The 18,496-nt window shown below is 37.4% G+C and overlaps 1 non-coding gene across 1 annotated transcript; it reads right to left on the bottom strand.

Annotated features, from left to right (window-relative positions):
- Positions 1-13,692: 13,692 nt before the first annotated feature.
- Positions 13,693-13,798, bottom strand: LOC140859518 (small nucleolar RNA R71). The gene has a single exon (XR_012143056.1). It is a non-coding gene; the product is annotated as a small nucleolar RNA R71 (small nucleolar RNA).
- Between the last annotated feature and the right edge of the window lie 4,698 nt (positions 13,799-18,496).

The raw sequence follows: 18,496 nt of genomic DNA, 5'->3' as shown, positions 1-18,496 counted from the left end.
TTCTTTATTTTTTATCTCTAACTTCTTTAGATCATCAACTAGATCATAAAATGCTTCTTAAAGTTCTTCAAAAGTAAAGTCATTAGGAGTTTCAGCATTTACCTCATTTTCATGTGCCATAAGATACAAATTGGCTTGTTCATGTGAATCTTCTTCTTCGGAGCTTGACTCATTACTATCACTTCATGTAGCCACCATAGCCTTTTTCTTGTTCTTCTTGAGGTCCTTCTTAAGTTGTGGACATTCAGACCTAAAGTACCCTGGCTTCTTACATTCATAACAAATAAGGGGCTGCTTCTTATCCTTCTCCTTGCTATGCTCCTCTTTTGTAGGTGGCCTCTTCCTCATCCCTTATTTTTTTTTCTTCAAAAATCTTTTGAACTTTCTAGTGATGAGGACTATTTCTTCATCTTGCTCTTCATTTTTTGTTTCATCGGATTTTTCATCAAGTTGAGCAATAGATTTGAGGGCGATCATCCTCTTCTTCTTGACATCTTCTTCTTGATGTTGTTTCATACTTAGCTCGTGTGTCATTAGCGATCCTAGAAGCTCCTCCAAGGGTAAAATATTCAGATCTTTGGCTTCTTGAATTGTGATCACTTTGACCTCCCAAGTCTTTGGTAAAGATCTAAGAATCTTTCTCACAAGATCACTATTAGAATAAGACTTATCAAGACTTTTTAGACCATTAATAATATCTGTAAAATGATTAAATATTTCAGTTATTGATTCATCACGCTCCATTTTAAAGAGTTCATATTTATGCACAAGCATGTTAATTTTTGATTTCTTAACTTGATTAGTGCCTTCATGTGTTACTTCTAATCTATCTCGTATTTTCTTAGTCGATATGCATATTAAAATGTGATTAAATTCATTAGCATCTAAAGTATAATATAAAATATTCATGGCTTTAGCATTGAGTTGAGCCATTTTCTTATCAACCTCATCCCATTCTCTTTCGAATTTGATTGATTCTACACCATCAATTATCTTAGTGGGTGTGTGTGGTCCATTAACTATGATACTCCACATATTATAGTCAAGTATTTGAATAAAAATTTTCATCCGAGCTTTCTAATAGGTGTAGTTTGACCCATTGAAAAGTGAAGGTCGGTTTGTGGATTGCCCCTCGGCTAGTGAAGCACCAACTTGAGTTGCCATAGATCTTTAGCTCTTTGATGGTTAAATCAAAGTAGGGCTAAAGCACCAAGCTCTGATACTACTTGTTGCCCAGCAATGCAACCCAAGAGGGGGGGTGAATTGGGTTTTTAAAATTTTTAAATTAATTTAGAATCACAAGGATTAAATAATAATAAGCAAGTTATATGTAGTAAGTGATTTAAGCAAGGTGTAGAAATAGATGCAAGAATGCAAGAAAATAAAGAAATTTAGAAAGAGAGCAAGTAAGCATAATACAAACAATCAAGATTTATAGTGGTTCGATGCCAACCTTGCACCTACATCCACTCTCCAAGCTCCTACATGAGAATTTAAATCTACTAAAATGTATTCCACAAGAATACAACGTCGGTATCTCTGACTCTAGCTATCTCAAGCTAGAACACTTATTTTTTGGATACAAGCCAACCCAATACAATTCAATTCAAGGTTCGGATCAACCCATCCAAGTTTTGGAACCCTTCCAAAACTAAAGATCAAGACAAAAATAGAGTATAAGAGTTAATGATAAAGAAATATAAGATTAGCTCCTTTAATGAGTAAATAAAATTTTAAATATACTTTACACAATAAGGAAGAAGTTTTTTTAATTTTTCTCAAAGTTGTTAAAGATTTGAATGAGCTCTTGAGGGGTTGGTGAACTTGAAATGAAAGCTTCTTTTGCTTGAAAAGGATTTTTTGCTTAGGGCTGAAATGAATGCTTGAATCTCTTCCTTTTTCCCTCCTTTAAGTGCCTTTTATGTCTTCAATAGATGGTGGAGAGAACTCTGAGCAAATTTAGAGCTGTTGGAGAGCTTTAAATAAGTATTTAGTACGGTCAAAATGAGCTGAAAACTAATCATTACGGAGATTTTTCATCACAGGGGTCGACTCATAGGGTCGTCCCCTGCACAGGGGTCAACCCCAGGGATTTACCTCTGTGGTACAGAACAGAAACTGATTATTCTATATCTTTGGCTTACATAGACAATAGAGGTCAACCCTTAGGGTCATCTCCTTTGGGTGTGCCAGTCAAAAATAGAGTGTCGTTCAGTCCTTTTTGACAGGGGTCGACTCATAGGGTCGACCCTTTTCTTTAAACTTAATTTTTTCTCAAAATATATGTCTAAAAAATATGAAATTATCTTCAATAGATTGCAAATCTTCTGTTCTTACTCTTGAGGCTTTCAAATCAAAACTTGATAAAATTATGATTTTGCCCCTGAAATATAATAAATCTTTTTTCAAGTCAAAATCATTAGTAACCCCCTTAAATGTATTGTAATCATCAAAATTAATTCATGGAGCAACACCCTTGCTTGTTGATTTTTAGACCTTGATTGCTTTATAATCAAGAAAAGAAGAGCAAGAGAAGAAGAGAAAAAAAGATCAAGAAAAGGATCAAAGAGTTGATCGCGATCCAGGCTTCGTTCAAATTTGCAGGATGATTGTTCTTAGAGAAGAAAGATCAACATCAAAGAGGGCTTAGTTGATCTTGAGTGGATACCCATAGAAGTTGGGCACTTGCGTGGCTAAGAAAAAACCTACTCTCTTTTAGATCTAGATTCAAAAAAAAAAATTATGAAATAAATATGTAATTCGATCACATATTCAATTTCAGCATAAAATTCAGTATGTGTTCAATTTCAGTATATAAAGTAGATCCTTGTATTTTATATTTATGCGTGCATGATTTAGATTAAAAAAATTTTAATCTTCTATTTCACTGCATTGTTTAGAAAAAAAATTTTAAAACATGCATGCATGCCTTGACCTAAAATTTCAATAGTGGTATCAAAGTCATAGATTTCATATGCATGAAATTGACATACATATTTTTAAAAAAATTTTTAAAATATAATTTTTCTTGATACATGAGATGTATAGATGATTATTTTGAATCTAAAATTTATTTTAGATTTAATTTTTAGTTTATATATTTGATATATGAAAGCATTCATAGATCTAAAATTTATTCTAGATCAATTTTTAGTTCATATATATGTGATATATAGATGCATGCATAAATTTAAAAATTAATTTGATCTGATTTATGATTCATATATAGATATATAATTGTATATTAAGGTCTGAAAATTATTTTAAATATGATCCATGATTTGTATATGAGATATATGATATCATGTTATGATTTAAATTTTGCATACATATATGAGATATATATTTATATGTTAAATCTGAAAATTAATTTTATGATTTAAAACTTATCTTTCATGGCAAGAATTTAGATCTAAATTTAGTTTTAAAATCTAAAATTTATATTTGTACATGAAGATTTTGGTCATAGAAAAATCAAAAATTAGGTCATATAATTAGATTACATATAAAGTTTTTTTATTTGAACATAATGGGTCTAATTCGATTAAGTAATTGATCAATCCAAATCAAGTATTGATTAGGATTAGGTCAATTAAGTTATAAAGATCATACAACTGTTGTTGATCAAATTGATTAAATTCATACATTGTTCGATGTATATATTACACCAACAGACTGTGATAATATATATATGCTATGTCTTAATTATTCATGCATAATTGTAGTATTATTCATAATGATATCATAAAAATCATCTTTTATTAAAAATTTAAACCAAATTTGGCCGAAAAGCCTACAAAGATGACATTCATCAAAAAGAAAGGATAATAATGACACTCATCTAACATGACACTTTTAGACTCGAAAATAGATTGCATAGTTTTTAAAGCTAGAACTGAAACAAGGCTTTCATCTCCAACATTCAAGAACCCCTCGTCTTCTCTAAATTTTTTATTGACCTACAGTCCCTACAATGAATTACAAATATTAATCAGACTTTCGATATTCAATACCCAAGTAGTAGTATCACAAACAGAGAAATTATAAGGAGTTATCATATAAGTACCTTGCGAAGCAACTGATTGCTTATTTCTCTTATTTTTTGGCCTATTTGGATTAAGAGAAGCTATATATGTTGGATAATTTTTTTTTTAATGATCCAGCTTCTTCCAAAAGAAGCATTCTGCCTGGCTCTTATCGACTTTCAATTTTTTGCTCTACTTTGGCTTGGGATCGACAGCATAATTTTTCTGCACCTTCTTCTTCTTTCTCCTCTTAGAGGAATGATGACCTGCAAACGAACCTCCCACTATATGCACCGGCTCTTTCTAGAGCTGATGGTCCTTCTCGAATGTCTACAGCAACTCTAACAAACTATAGTAGTTCACTACAGGCTTGGTCATTCTGTAATAACTCAAGAAGGATAGGTAGGATCTTGGTAGTGAGTTCAGTATAACATCCTTGCCTGACTATTCATGTAACGAAAAATCAAGTTTGCTTAAGCATTCAATCTGCTCAATCATGTACAATACATGATCGATGATTGATGCCCCCTCTCGCATACGGGCATTGAACACAGTGCAGAAGATTTTATGTCTCTCCGCATCATCAGAGGTACCGAAGGACTCATTCAACATTTGAATCATATCCTTTGATTGCGCATCCTCGAACTTACAGCTAAGTTCATCATTCATAGCTGCCCTCATAATATAATGCACCATCTTATGATCATTGAGCCACTTCAAATAAGTGTCTCTCACAGCATGAGGTTCATTAACAGCAGGTTCTTCATGTGGTAGATCTATAAGCACGTATAGAATCTTCTCATGCTCCAAGATGATCTTCAACTTTCGATACCAACTATCAAAGTTGGGTTCGTTAAGCTTGTCACTGTCCAACAGCGAACGAAATGATAGTATGTTGGCCATAGCTGAAAAAGAAGAAACATAAACCTATTAGTATATGAATTATTTTAATCTTAAAGACATGAACTTTAGTCTAAAGATTCTCTCACTAATTTATATGAATTAATAGCCTCTACCTCCAATTCGAAGAATTATATTAATTCCTTAGCAGGTATTAAAATCCACACAGATTGCATTCAGGTCTGAGTGTGGCTCAACCAATCCTAGCACATCCATGGGTAGGTTCATAATCAATTATTTCTCCAAATAACTTTCAGTAATTAGATTTTGCCCCAGGTATCTCTTTAGTAGGCGTGTGGTACCTCCACTAAAAATTTTGATTAGATCCAACCATTAATATGACTACACTAAGCGCATCCAACAAACGAATATTCAGGCCTGAGTGTGGCTCAATCAATCTGAGTACTGATTTGAAGGGCACAACAAGATGGTCACATGATGAATGACAATTTTAATACCCAATATATATCAGGCATATAGTACCTTCAATGCCTATTTAGAATATTAAACTCATTATCACGTACTTTAATGGGAGGCTATGAACAAGATATCCCCATAACTATATCATTTTAAGGACTTAATAATTTAGAAGATTTCATTTAATGATTTGAGAATAAGAGAAGAAATTGACCTACAAGTAGTAAATCCTCCCACTGTCTTCACCAAGTCATGAAGAGGACTTTATACAAGCTGATCTAATGAAGGAGGAAAATCAATTTTTCTCATAGGATCTTCCAGATTTCATCAAATCTGGGGTGGAATAATTTAAAAAAAAATTTATCCTACATATATTTCAGATCTAAGTCTCTAGATCTAATCTTCATATCTAATATTAAGTCTAAAATAAATCTAAAAGGGATGAGGAAACAAGTAATACCTCAAGGGTAATCTGATTACCCTGTAGATGATCTCTACACAGCCCGAGGTTCTGATGTAGCCATGCAAGTGCCTGGCCTCTACCAGTATCCACTTGGGCAGGACCTAGAACATCTTCTCCTCATGAATCTATACTCCAAAAATTAGATCTAAATCTGATTAGGAAGATCTTCAAAAGTCTTCCTGAAGTTAGAGCAGCAGCCCGTCGAAGAAGTCCTGCAACCTTCTGTTCCAGGCGTCACCATGCCTTAGATCTTTTCCAGATGGACGTCCAACTCTTTGGATGTGAAGAGGGGAGGAAGGAGAGTAGGGAGGATATGGAGAAGAGGGGAGGGGGTGGCAGCTATTAGGTTTTTTTCATAAAATAATTTCTTCCATGAAACCCTAGGCGCAGAAGGGTTTATATAGGCCCTGTATGCTGCGCAGTGCCACATCATTCAACCAATCAAAAAATTCCAATAAATTTCAAAAAAATTTTGATTGGTGGAGTGATGTCATCTTATCACATCAGATAAGAATCCTCACCCACTCTCCTATGTTGGCACCAACTTTAGATACGCACAAGCAAGATGGCGCCAAAGAGTCCATGTTTATCAGGACTCTTTGGTTCTTATCCATTTGGGGTGCCCACTTTAATCCAATTGGACTCATGCCATAATCTGATTATGGCATCCAATTCAATTGGGTTTTGGCATGTGGACACTCCACAAAAATCCTCCAATGAACTCTCTTCAGTTTAAGACCCATATGTCAACATTTGATAGATGTCTTAAAATAAAATTGGCAGGTGACAGGAATTAGCAGGTGTTGTCTTAAATTCATCTCATGAATTAAGACAAATCTTTTCTGAGCTGGACAAGCTTTATTTAGACTGAGAAAAATTTTTTCAAGATTCTTTGGATGAGTCAAATCACATTTGGCTCAGTAGAGACAGAAAAGATTACACGAGGAGAAAGTTAGGCTCAATCGTGTGCTAGCATGATTTCCTTGAACCTAATTGGATCTTATCCAAATCAATTGGGCTAGCCCAATTGATGACATCCAGACCCTAACTTTTGTTTGTGTGACTCAGTTAGGTTCAATTCTATATAGTAATGAGACATGTCGTGATCTCATCATCGACATCATTGAAACTCCTTTCGATGGACCAGAACTCTTCTGATTCAGATAATTAGAATGATCGATCATCAATATCATTCTAATTGCTCCCAAAATCCACCAGTGACACCTAACAGTATGTGATGGTAACCCATCAAAACTAAAGATGAACCTCTCGGTGTAGCTATCTGTGCGATTGAGTTCCTTTATCATGAGTCCCGACTGAATTAGGATTAAGGTGAACTCATCAAACCCAACATCAGTCATATGAATCAATCGATCGATTCAAGTCTGATGTGAAACCTTAATGAAAATCTCTTTTCCATTATTTTACTCTGCCATGGTCATGGGCTTAAGGACTCGATCTTTTGATCATCATAGGACTACTCCTCTCATCTACCGAGGTTGATAGATCCCATCTTTGTGCGATTTGGTTCCTATAATGAACATGCTGCAACCAATATACACCTTAGGATTTTGAATGGCTAGGAGACTGAGTTATGGTGTAGTCAAACTATAACACACTCAAGGTGAACCATCGATACACCTCAAGTCAAAGAACTAGACACACAACTGCAGCATCGAGCTAGTCATCGATGAGAAGATAGACTTCCTTATGACTGCTTGATGTGGTCACGCTCAGTACTCTCGTTCTCAATGAATATCTGTACTCTCACTTCAGTGTCTCCACACCATAGACTCAAGACTCATCTACCATAAGGAAGTGATCGTACACCAATCTTTCGGATCGATCACCATCCTCATGATGATCCTATGGTCAGGAGCAGTTTATGAGTTAGTTATGTAAATTCATGCCTTAAATTTTTAACTCTTGAAAATATGAATTAACATTCCCACTAACTCAAAAGATGTATCACAGACACAATATACATAATGTGATAGAAGAATAATCCTTTTATTCATTTATAGTCAAAATTATAAATTTGCCCTTAGATTTGTATAGAAATGTGTCAGTCGATCTGGCATCTAGGGCACACATCTAACAAACTCCCACTTGACCTAATGCCAATTAGCCACATATCTAAGTCCCATCTTCTCAAGGTGGGCTTCGATCTTTTGCTGGCCGAATGGCTTAGTCAGTGGGTCTACCACATTGTCTGTGGAGTCAACTCTCTTGATCTTGACATAATCTTTTTCAAGGTAATCACGGATCAAATGGAATCACCGCTCGTTGTGCTTGGACTTCTGATGAGACCTTGGCTCCTTACCTAGGGCTATGGTGCCATTATTGTCGCAGTAAAGAGGTATGGCATCCGATGACATCACTCCAAGCTCTGCGGCAAACTTCTTGTATCAGAATCCCTCCTTCATAGCTTTCGATGCAGCAATGTACTCTACCTCTATGGTGGAATCAGCAATCACCGTCTGCTTGGAACTCTTCCAGCTGATTGCACCACCATTGCAACTGAACAGACTCCCAGATGTCGACTTTCGATTATCTATATCAGACATAAAGTTTGAGTCTGTATATCCCTGAATCTGGAGTTCTCCATTCCCAAAGACTAGAAACATATCCTTAGTCCTTCTCAAGTACTTAAAAATACATTTCATAGAAGTCCAGTGCTCTTCGTCTGGATTTGACTGATATCTGCTTGTGACACTCACAGCATGGGCTATATCAGGTCGTGTACATAGCATGGCATACATGAGGCTCCCTATTGCCGAAGCATAAGGGATTTTACTCATACGTTCAATCTCCTCAGGTGTGCTAGGGCACATCTTCTTGGAGAGATGATGCCATGTCTAAAAGGCAATAAATCTCTTTTGAAGTTTTTCATGCTAAATCTCTTTAGCACCTCCTCTATGTACATCTTCTGCGAAAGTCCCAGCATCCTATTTGGTCTATCTCTATAGACCTTAATACCCAGTATAAAGGATGCCTCTCCTAGATCTTTCATAGAGAACTCCTTAGATAACCATACTTTGACTAAGGTCAACATGGGAATGTCATTCCCAATTAGGAGGATGTCATCTACATACAATACGAGGAAGACAACTGTGCTGCCACTAATCTTTTTGAACACACATGGTTCCTCCTCGTTCTTAATGAAACCAAACATTTTGATCACATCATTGAAATGAGTATTCCAACTTCGAGATACTTGCTTAAGTCCATAAATGGATCTTTGCAGCTTGCAGATCTTGTGATCATCATCACTGGATGTGAAATCAAGTGACTATTCCATATAGATATCTTCCTCAAGATGTCCATTTAAGAATACCATTTTCACATCCATCTGTCATATGTCATAATCGAAATAGACTGCAACAGCAAGCAATGTGTGGATGGATTTTAGCATGGCTACGGGCGAGAAGGTATCCTGATAGTCAATGCCTTCACGCTGACTATAACCTTTCACTACTAGCCTAGCCTTGAATGTCTCTACATTCCCATCTGCACCTATCTTTCTCTTGAAGATCCATTTACACCCAATAGGTACAATACCTTCAGGTGGATCTACCAAGGTCTAGACTTGGTTTGAGTGCATCGAGTCAATTTCTGATCTCATTGCCTCTAACCATTTCTCGGAGTCGATATCTGATATCGCCTCATCATAGGTCTTGGGGTCATCACCATGAGCCCCATTTCTCATGAGGAACAATTCCTCTACTTTCTCTTGTATGGTACCTAAGTATCTTTCAGGAGGACAGAAAATCCTAGTCGATCTACGAGGTGGAAGAGGTTGCATTGGGACTGGTTCTAATTGATTTGGTTCCTCAGTTTCTTGAGCTCGTTGCTCTTAGGAGACATTCTCCTTGAGCTTAATTATTCTTCCGATGCCACCACCTTGAATAAATTATTTTTCAAGAAAAATAGCATTTCGATTCACAATCACATTGTGGTCTTCCAGAATATAGAAATAGTATCCTAATGACTCTTTAGGATATCCTATGAATTGAGCTCTAAAAGATCTGAACTCTAACTTGTCCGCCTGCTATCTCTTGACATGAGCCGGACAACCCCAAATTCTGAGATGATTCAGACTTGGCATTTTACCATGCCATATCTCATATGGTGTGGTAGGAATGATTTTAGAGGAAACCCTATTCAATACATAAATTACTGTCATGAGATAATATCCCCAAAGAAATTCAGGGAGGTCCGTGAAGCTCATCATGGAACGAACCATATCTAATAGGGTCCGATTTCTCCATTCTGAAACCCCATTGAGTTGAGGCGTTCCAGGTGGAGTCCATTGAGAGACTATACCATTATCCTTAAGATAGTCTAGAAAATCTCAATTGAGGTATTCACCTCCTCGATCTAATCGAAGAACCTTAATGGGCTTTCTTGCTTATTTTTCTATCTCATATCTAAATTCTTTGAACCTTTCAAAAGCTTCAGACTTGTGTTTCATTAGAAACACATACCTGTACCTAGACATATCATCAGTAAAGGTAATGAAGTAGATGTAGTTGCCTCTAGCTGGCACATCAAATGGGCCGCACACATCCATATGTACTAGGGCAAGTAGGATCATCTTCCCATCCCTCAGCCTCCTGCTCTCCTCAAGATCCTGCATAGAAGTGCACAAATAAGCACTAGAACCAGAGTCAAGCACCCAACTGGATGCAGAAGAAACCATAAGATTAGACTCTAAAATGAGCATACCTCTAGAAGGATCATCCTTCTTGTTCTTCAAGGTGGCCAGGTACTGAGGACAGTTTCGCTTTCAATGGCCGTCTGATTGGTAGTGAAAATATTTTCCCTTATCAGCAGCCTTCTTCTTCGATTTTGTCTTTTTCTTCTTGCCATTCACCTTCTGCTTCTTTGCAAACTTCTTTTTCTTTTCAAAAGATTTTCTCTTGGAAGAAGTCTGCTCCACAGTAAGAACTGAGCCTTTTGAACCCTTCATAGAAAGCTCAGCCGTAACCAGCATGTTCATTAACTCGACCAAGGTACACTGCATCTTATGCATATGAAAGTTCATGATGAACTGACCATATGCATCAGACAAGGACTGAAGGATCACATCAATCTGAAAATCTTTGTCTAAGATGATACCGACCTTCTCAAGCTCCTCAAGATCCTTGATCATTGTCAAACAATGATCTTGGACTGACTGTCCATCACGCATCTTGGCCTTAAAAAGTCTTTGACAGACTTGATACTTGGCCGCGTGACTCTGTTCACTAAACAACTCTTGCAGGTGAGCCAACATTTGGCGGGTAGTCAAAATGTTCTCATGTTGGCGCCGTAAGTCATCAGACATTGCACCCATGATAAACACTTAATTTAAGTCATTTAAAGCAAAAAATTATAGTTAATTTATTTTATTTATTAAGAATTTGATGCTTCTTTTTATGTTTTACAGAAAAGGTGATTGCCGATACAAAGAGTCTGATTCGTAGATCAAAAAGACTCAAGTTTGAAGAAAATTGGACTTAAAATAAAATTTAAATAAAAGAAGGATGCATACGGTATTATAGAAAATGAAGATACTATGTAAGAAACCCAAAAGGATATAGACGTCATTGTAAAGAAACAAAAATTTTTTTTGGAATCAAAAAGGAACATTAACGCGAGCGTTCACGCGAAAGGAGCATGTGGAAGGGTGCGCGGGCGCAGCATTGCGGCAGCGGGCGCGGCATCGCGGCAGCGGGCGTGGCATCACGGTGCGGGCGCAGCATCGTGGTAGCGGGTTCGCGGGGAGTTTGGCAAGGCGGACACAGTGGCGAATAGAGGGATCTTAAAATAAAAGAAAAAAAATTTAATACTTGGAAATACTTCAAGAGGAAGAATTTATATTTTCTTTATCTGCTTGTGATCTTTCCATCTCATCCATTCATCTTTTAGTCCTTAGTATTTTCTTTAGTCCCACATCGGAAAACCATTTAAACTCCTCCCTCCTAACACCTATAAAAAGGCTTTTGTACTCCCATTGGAGGGGGAGCTCAGAAATTCTTCTAGAGCCTTGCATAGAGGAATAGAAAGGAACTACTTCATGAGCAACTAAGCTAGCAGTCTCGGGAGTGGAGAAAAAATTTTGTAACGACACAGAGTGGGTTTATTATTCTAAACTTTCTTGTATTTCTTTATATGCAATAAAGATTATGCTTTTTATTTAAATCATCATGAGTTCTTTATTTGCTCTCTTTCATATGCTTTTATATATGCTTTTCTGTTAGATTAATATTAGGAATAACTTTTACTTTCCAGAGACGCACCGTGATCTACGGGTATGGGGCGTGCTGAGGAAAGAAGAATTATTTACCTAGTACTTTTCGAAGACACGTCATGATCTACGGGTATGGAGTGTGCCGAGGAAAGATTGGTATTTTTTCTAAGATTAATCGTATCTATTTAATTAAAAAAAAGATACAACTCTGCTAGTGCAAAATTAATTCAAAACTTCTGAGCTCTTTATTTTCTAATTACATCAATTTTAAAATAATTTATTTTCTAAATCAAAACAATACTTCTTTCTTTTATTTTGTAATCTCAACTTAGCCCAAGGTCCCTGAGGATACGATCTCGACTCATCCTACCTATGTAGTGAGTAGAGTTATTTTTGGTACTATCAATGACTATGCATCAAATTTTGGCACCGTTGTCGGAGACCTTGGCATGGTTGAATTAAAAAAAAAAAAACTACTGACATTTCATAATACTTAACTAAAATAGCGTAACCTCAATTATAAAAATTTCTAACTTGATTGGACACCTTGTTTTTTTGCATTGCATCTCCATAATTAACTTTAAGGGTGCAACCCATTAACTAAGATAAGGTAGAGATTTGATCACCCTTCTTTGGCCCACAAATCACTCTCTTGCATTTGCATAACCTAGACCTTAATCTAAAATTAATTAGACGTTGACCCCTAAAGATTTCGAGCTCATTAGGACAAGTGACCCTGAGAGTTGAACCAGGTTAGACTTAGTCAGCTAGCTGGTGTCTAGGCAAGTGGTTTGTGGGACGACTGGACCCGAAGGAAGGTGATTTTTAATTGGTTCCGTTTGCTGACCTGGCTAATTTAATTGGTGTCTAAGAAAAGCAACGGGGGGACTCCCACCGACCTTACACTTATCTAGCCAGTTGGTTGGTCAAGCTCCGACGGCTTGAAGGCTAACTACAGTTAGGAGCTGTCTAGAACTCGGGTAACTTTAGGATAGAGAGTCCACTGCGTGCTAACTTGATTGTAATTAAAATCTAACCACAACTAATTCTTCTATTAGTTTTAGGACTTCTTAGGATCTCTTCTTTAGAACTCTTTTCTCTCTTCTCTTCTCCTCTTAATAAAAAAAAAAATAATCCTTAACAGACTAGGATAGTCCTACATAGACCTTTTAGTTGCATGTTAGGTCAACGATCACTAAAACCCGAATTGCAACCATTAGATGAAGAATTAGAAAAGACTCTTAGGACTATCCGAGTTAGAAACATGGCTGCACCTGATGAGGCTAATCCTCCACGCTCATTGAAAGAATATTTCACTCCATCCTCATATACCTACTCGCCATGCATTCAAGCACCTCCAGTAGAAGCTACCCAATATGAGATTAAGTCTAGCATTATTCAAATATTGTCATCATTCTATGGACTTAGTAACGAGGACCCATACAAACACTTGGATGAATTTCTTGAAATTTGTTCCACAGTAAAAATCCAAAACTTCTCTGATGATGCCCTTAGGTTGAAACTGTTCCCTTTCTCACTTAAGGACAAAGCCAAGCATTGGTTAAATTCCTTAGACTCTATAACCATTTCATCTTGGGATCATCTTCAGAGAGAATTTCTCAAAAAATACTTTCCAATCGAAAAAACAAATCAAATTAGAAAAGCTATCACTAGTTTTTCCCAATTGGAGGGTGAACTTTTTCATGAGACATGGAAAAGGTTAAGGGACCTCATTCGTAAATGTCCACACCATGCTGTCCCTAAATGGCAACTTTGTCAGTATTTTTATGATGGTCTATCGGAGAAACACCGACAAATAGTTGATGCATCATGTGGTGGGACATTAATGCTAAAGAGTGAGGATGAAGCCTGGCAGTTCTTTGAAACACTTAGTGAGAATTTCTTACATCATATGTTTGCCACCTCTAGAGAACAACCCATGCTTCAACAAAAAAGAAGTAGAATTTATCAGACTGGAAACGTCATGGATATCCACAGTAAGGTAGATGAACTGTCCCAAAAATTAGACGTGTTCTAAATACTGGACAACCCCTAATTCCACCTAACCCAATCCAAGAAGTTTGTGCATTATGTGCAAGTCCGAACTATTTTGTTAGTGAATGCCCAGCCGCATCTTAATTTCTTGAGTTTGTGCACGAGCAGGTTCAGCAAGCTCAAGTCCAACAAGCTCGCAGACCAGGAAATGATTCATATTCGAACACTTATAATCCTGGCTGGAGAAACCATCCAATTTTTTTCTGGAGACCACAACCAGTGGTTGGCCCTATCGTACCTCGACCTCAATATCAGGACCCAACATATAGGCATGGACCATACCATCAATTTCAAAATGCTCCTCAACCGTCTACTACTGGTCACATCTCAGCTTTTGAGAAAAAAGTTCTGAAAGCACTAGAATGATTAGAAGTCAATACTCAGACCCTTAACTCCCACACACAATCCATTGCTAAGCTAGAGATCCAAATAGGTCAACTAGCGACTGCATTCAGTAGGAGGGAAGGAGGAAAATTACCTAGCCAACTCGAGAGCAACCCAAGAGGGCAATTTGTGATTGAGAGCTCTAATACCCCAGAAGCTTTTTCTGAACATGCCAAATCAATCATGACTCTGAGAAGTGGGAAGGTCATTGAACACACTAGTAAAACCAATGAGACCGACCCTAAACCTCTAATCGAAGCCAAATCACCCAAGAACAAGGAGGATCTTAAAATAGAGAATGAACCAACTGCACCGGAATCATCTTACTTGCCTAAAGTTTCATTTCCAGATGCCCTGAAAAGCCCTATTCCTACAGATAAGAAGGAAGGAAGACTTGACGAGATGTTGGAATTGTTTAAGCAAGTCCAAATCAATCTTCCCCTTCTAGATGCAATCAAACAGGTCCCTGCTTAAGTCAAATTTTTGAAAGATTTGTGCACCCAAAAACATAAATCTAGATCACAAATCTCAAAAAAAATATGCCTCACTGAACAGGCTAGTTCTGTCTTCCAGCATGCCACTCCAAAGCTTAAGGACCCAGGAGCCCCCATCATTTCCTGTGTTATAGGAGATTATCACATTGAAAATGCTCTTCTGGACTTAGGGGCAAGTGTGAATCTTTTACCTAGTTCGGTGTATGAACTTTTTGGATTCGGAGAACTGAACCCACATTAGTCACACTGCAATTAGCCGACAGATCAATTAAGGAACCACGTGAAATGCTTGAGGATGTCTTGGTCAAGATAGATGAGTTTTACTTTCCAGTTGATTTTCTGGTTCTGAACATGAAACTAAGTGGCAACCCAAGATAAATTCTCATTATCTTAGGACGACCCTTCCTAGCTACAGCAAATGCATGCATTAATTGTAGGACAGGAGTCATGGACGTATCGTTTGGGAATAAGAAACTGAGACTGAATATGTTTGGTACTTCCCAAGGACCATCAATGGATAGTTGCTTTGAAGTAGATACACTAGAAGACATTATAGAAGATGCAACACCCACAATTCTAGCACCAGACCCCTTAGATACTTGCTTGGCTCACTTTGGAGTGTATGACTTTAAAGGATATATGAAAGAAGTTAACACCTTGTTGGATACACCACACGATAAAATCACTCCTCCATGGATAATCAAGTATGAGCCATTGCCCATATTAGCCAGTACACCAATAGTCCCATCTTTAGAATCAGCACCTACGTTAGAATTGAAACCCCTTCCTGCTATGCTCAAGTGTGTATTTCTAGGACCCAATGACACCCTCCCGGCAATCATTGCATCAGACCTGACCCCTAATCAGGAAGCACAATTGGTTGGCATTTTGAAGGAACACAAAGAGGCTATCGGTTGGTCCATTACCGATTTAAAAGGAATTGACCCCTCCATTTGCATGCACCATATTCATTTTGAGGCAAATGCCAAACCCCATCGAGATATGCAGAGGAGATTGAACCCAAACATGCATGAAGTAGTAAAGAAAGAGGTGGTAAAGTAGTTAGATGCTGGAATCATCTACCCCATATTCGATAGTAAATAGGTCAGTCCCACTCAAGTAGTACTTAAGAATTAGGTATTACTGTGGTTGAGAATGAAGAAGGTGAACTGCTTCCCACTCGCATATTATCTGGATGGCGAGTATGCATAGATTATAGAAAATTAAATGCCATTACTAGGAAGGATCATTTTTCATTGCCCTTCATCGACCAAATCTTAGAACGGTTAGCAGGACAAAGTTTATTCTATTTTCTTGATGGTTATTCAGGGTACAATCAAGTACCTGTATTTTTGGATGATCAAGAAAAGACTACCTTCACCTGCCCCTATGTCACCTTCGCTTTTCGGCGTATGCCATTCAGGCTCTGCAATGCACCCGCTACATTTCAACGGTGCATACTGGCCATTTTTTTGGATATGGTGGACAAATATCTTGAAGATTTTATGGATGATTTTTCTGTGTTGGAAACCACCTTTGAGGATTGTCTCCATAATCTTTCCAAAGTTCTTAAATGGTATATGGAGACAAATCTTGTCCTAAGTTGGGAAAAGAGCTATTTCATGGTGCAGAAAGAAATTATATTAGGACATATTATTTCTGAAAGAGAGATCGAGGTAGATAAAGCCAAAGTTGAGGTCATTTCAAAACTACCACTCTCTACTTCAGTCCGACAAATACGATCCTTCTTAGATCATGCCGGATTTTATAGACGCTTCATCAAAGACTTTAGCAAGATTTCAAGACCCTTGTGCAATCTGTTGGCCAAGGACACACCATTTGTCTTTGACGAAGACTGTTTGAAAGCATTCAACACATTACGAACAGCCCTGACAACAGCACCCATAATAAAACCCCCTGACTGGTCCATTCCATTTGAGATTATGTGTGATGCCTCTGACTTTGCAATAGGTGCCGTCTTAGGCCAAAAAATCAATAAGGAGCCACATGTGATCTATTATGCTAGCAAGACTCTTTTCTATGCCCAATTAAACTACACCACAACAGAAAAAGAGCTACTAGCAGTAGTGTTCGCCCTTGAAAAATTTTGCTCATATCTGTTAGGGTCTAAGGTTCTAGTTTACTCTGATCATGCGGCTCTGAAATATCTCCTCTCAAAGAAAGATACTAAACCGTGTTTGATCAGATGGATCCTTCTTTTACAAGAATTTGATCTGAAAATCCGAGATAAGAAGGGTTTCAAGAATGTGGTAGCTGATCACATCTCCAAGATCTTAGTTGAACACACGATAGGCATAGATGAGGTCAAAGAGAAATTTTCTGACGAATAACTTTTCATAATCTTCTCTAGCCGTCCTCCATGGTTTGCCCATATTATCAATTACTTGTCAACAGGACAAGTACCTTCTCACTGGACAAAACAAGAAAAGGATCAATTTTTCTCGCAAATTAAACATTATTTCTGGGAAGAACCTGAACTATTCAAATACTATCCTGACCAAGTTATTCGTCGTTATGTCCCCGAGAGTGAATTCCAAAGCATTCTCACTTTTTGCCATTCTTCGGCATGTGGGGGATATTTTGGTGGAAGAAAAACTACAGCAAAAGTACTACAGAGTGGGTTTTATTGGCCAACGCTTTTCAAGGATGCACATGAATTTGGCCGAAGTTGTCTGCAATATCAGCAAACAGGAAATTTATCCAAGAAGGATATGATGCCGCTGACCCCCATTTTAGTAGTAAAAATCTTCGATGTTTGGGAGATTGATTTCATGGGACCTTTTCCAACCTCGTTTGTATTCGAATATATTCTGGTGGTAGTTGATTACGTGTCAAAATGGGTGGAGGTAATAGCTACACGGACTAATGATAATAAAGTTGTAACTAGTTTTATCCAACAAAACATCATTAATCGATTTGGCTTCCCAAGGGTGATCATTAGTGATGGGGGGACTCATTTTACGAATAAACATTTTGAAGCACTTATGAAAAAATATAATATTACATACAAAGTGGCCACACCATATCACCCCCAAACTAATGGTCAGGTAGAGGTGTCAAATAGGGAGATTAAACATATCCTAGAAAGGACGGTTAGGCCTGATAGAAAGGATTGGTCTCTTCGCTTAGATGATGCATTATGGGCTTACTGTACAGCTTTTAAAACCCCTATCGGTATGTCACCCTACCGACTAGTTTATGGCAAAGCTTGCCATCTGTCAGTTGAATTAGAACATTGTGCACTCTGGGCCATATGAATGTTTAATTTTAACATGAAGAATGCAGGTTCTAATCGAAGGTTGCAAATCAATGAACTGAAAGAACTTCGCAACGATGCATACGAGAGTTCACAAATTTACAAAGCTCAAACCAAAGTATTTCATGACAAATATATCTCTAGAAAATCATTTGAGCTAAATCAAAAGGTATGGCTTTTCAATTCCAGGTTACGCTTTTTTCTCGGTAAACTTCGATCCCGATAGGATGGACCTTTCATTGTCAC

This window comes from Elaeis guineensis, chromosome 7, assembly GCF_000442705.2.
Source record: "Elaeis guineensis isolate ETL-2024a chromosome 7, EG11, whole genome shotgun sequence".
Lineage (NCBI taxonomy): Eukaryota > Viridiplantae > Streptophyta > Magnoliopsida > Arecales > Arecaceae > Elaeis > Elaeis guineensis.
The sequence above is the reverse complement of the archived record's forward strand: the minus strand, read 5'-3'. Positions and strand labels throughout refer to the sequence as shown.